Source organism: Momordica charantia (assembly GCF_013281855.1).
Source record: "Momordica charantia cultivar OHB3-1 chromosome 11 unlocalized genomic scaffold, Mcharantia_2.0 BLBB01000011.1, whole genome shotgun sequence".
In the NCBI taxonomy this organism is placed as follows: Eukaryota; Viridiplantae; Streptophyta; class Magnoliopsida; order Cucurbitales; family Cucurbitaceae; genus Momordica; species Momordica charantia.
Window position 1 is genome coordinate 18,754,195 of NW_028275159.1, and position 3,154 is coordinate 18,757,348.

Below are 3,154 nucleotides of genomic sequence, written 5' to 3' on the forward strand. Positions count from 1 at the left end.
GGATAAGTATCACCTAGCTTGGTCATAAAAACTATGTGTATATGCTATTGATGTTTGTCTATGAATGTTAGTAGTAGAAAATCTTGGGTGTTTGGAAGAGCATCTTGTCTGTTTGACCACTGCACTTACTCCATTAATGCTATAGCATAGTTAGGGTAGCCCAGAAGAGTTGACTTAATCTCCCCCTTGCGCCTTTATTTTTACAAGATCTTACTGAGTGATTATGGATGTTTCGTACTTCTAACGACTTTATCCCTAGTGTTTGCATTAAGATATTTCTTTCAAGGTTTTATTCTCAGCACTGTTTAGTTATTATTTGGAAGAGAATCATGTTGCTTGTTGTAGTACTATCTTGAGCGAATATTGAGTGTTTAAGCATTTAGTCTCTGTGGATTCAAACTTTTATTACTTGCTGCGACGATTGTGTACACTTGCACATAGAAGAACTGGTAGCACAATTAGTGGACAACAATTTGTAGGCCACAGTCTATTAAATTATCGTCGTTTAGCATAGCCAAGTAGTACAGCCACGTAGTGCTACGCTAAACGACATTATACCTATGTTACTGAAGCTATGGGGGACTTGACAGCTTTTCTTGCCATCAGAATCCTTGTCAACCAAAACCAATCCCCTTCCAATCCTTAATGGAAGAGGGCCCCTAACTAGTTTCCCCACACCTCACCCAAGAGTTTGGTAAAATCTTCCAAGGTTCCTTGGTAGGTTCTTTACTTTATAAATTGATATCAATTTGTCGGGAGTCAAATACTCCAAACAATCTGTATCTACATGTATTCCCCATCATAACGTCAAGCAACCTAGCAAGATCCCACAGCTGTTGGGAGCTAGTTAAACTTGTGCCAAAATTTAACTCAGCTAAAAATTATTGGGCGAATAGGTGGAGGGGAAGTTAAACTCCAAATCCGAACATCTTTGGTTAAAGGTTACATACCTGTTAGAAGGGTTTTTTTATGGTCTCGCATTCCCTATATACATAGACACCTTGTACTTGTCTCTAATAAAAGCTAAAGTCCCATCAAGAACTCCTCCTCGAAATCAAGGAAGGAGTCTAACTCCATGAAGGCTCCCTCTAAGATCAAAAGAGCAGCTTCTCCTTCATCACCGACATTTAAGCTTGGATAGTGGCGAGCTGTAGGTAACATTTTCTACTCTATGCCATCTTGGCCTCCAACACTGTATTAAAGGCAACCTTGTTGCTCTTTAGGTATTCGATCTTGGCCTTGAGATTAGTAGCCAGGGTCTTATACCAATCCACCACCTTAGTGGTCTTGGACGTAGATTGTTTCTTCTCAGCTGCTAAGGTTGCCTTGAGCTTGTCAAGCAGAGCTTTGATATCCTTTTGCATAGGTCTTAAACGGCAAGCTTGTCACGAAAGAAGATGGCAGCATTGTGGTAGCGGGCATTGCCTGGTAAAATGAAGAAACCAAGCTCGTTACCAACACCAAAAAGAGTTAAATAAGTGAGTAATAAGAAAGTGGAGAGCACATGATTCATATCCAAGCTGCACCATAGGAGTCGGTATGGAGTTGGTGGAATAAGCCCTCCAACTACTTTCCACCTAGACGGTCCCAATACAATTGGTGACTGCGAGCATAGATTTCAAAGCCAGCTTTTGCACTTCTTCTTGTCCGGTGTTCAAATATAAGGGCCTCCCAAATGGAAGGCGTAGTAATCTTCTGCTCCCTCTTAGTCCGAGGAGATATCCTCGTCTACTGAAGGAGCGAGTGAGTGATCTTCTTGTCCTTGATTAGTCAATTGCTCGAACTAGGTCTGTCGACCCTTTTGCTTGTGACCTCTAAGGAGAAGTGAGTCCCTCTAGGCCAACCACGACCCCACACCTGGCTACACCAGGCTTAGTTGAGGATGAGGTGATTTCCAACACCATCTTCCGATTATTGCTTCTTTGCTCCAAGGGCATTATCATATCCAACTCGACGAAGCCTTCTCCTTTTGACACTACCCTAATGATAGCTTTCGTAGCATTGGTCGTTGGGACCACATGGTGATTATGTTGTGACAATGGAGCCAAAAAAGATGACCCGTGTTCTACGAGGAAAAGAATTTTCAAACACTACTACCACTTCCTACAAGGAGTAGGATATTATTGTCTTATAAGGGTTACAATATTGTTTTCCAATAAGGATTGAGATATTTGACCTCTAATAAATAGAACCCTTTTGTTATGGTTTCATTTATACAGAATCCAAATAAAAGAGACTTGAGTGGTTGTGGGCAGTGTGTGAAAAATGAGTTTGTATCTCATGGGTTTAGTGAGGGTATTTCCAATTGTGTAATCCTAGGTAGCCATTGTTAGGATACTTAGAAGCAATATAGTAATGTCTTGAGTGAGATCTCCATTATAACAATTCCCAACTATAGTTGAACCTGCTTTTTCGTAGAAGACTGGACGTAGTCCCAAGATAGGGGCGAACCAGTATAATCCCTGTGGTGTTAAGCTTTTCTATCCCTATCTCTTATTACTTTGTTATTGTTACTTACTTATCTGCTATTAGCTTATGGAAGGAGAAAATCAAATAGTTCATGTTTGAAGAACTTACAGAAGGATCAATTTATCTATATATATATTCTTTCCCAACAATTGGTATCAGAGCGCTTGGTTCAGAGGGTCATGGGATCAGTAGAGAAGTCAGGTTTTCAAGGAATCATGAAGTTCGATGGGGCCAATTTCGAATATTGGAAGATGCAGATTAAGAATTACTTGACCTGCAAGAAGTTGAATAAAGCTTTAAAGGTACGACTAGAAGGGATGAAAGATGAAGATTGGGTAGAGACGAATGAACAGGCAGTTGCCTTTATCAGATTGTGTTTATCGCTGAATGTGGCAAGTCTCGTAGCAAACGAAACGACAGCAATAGATCTGATGAAAGCACTAGAGAATAAGTACGAGAAATCCTCAACTAATATAAGGTATATCTCTTAAGCAGATTCTTTAACATTCAAATGGAAGAGAATACTTCTATCAATTCCTACATAAATGAGGTCACAAAAATAATCAATCAATTGGCATCAGTTAAAATTACTTTTAGTGACAAAGTGAATGTTATTCACTTGCTAACATATTTACCTGAAAGTTGGGAAACGATGAAGACAGCAGTGTCCAATTCGTTAGGAAAC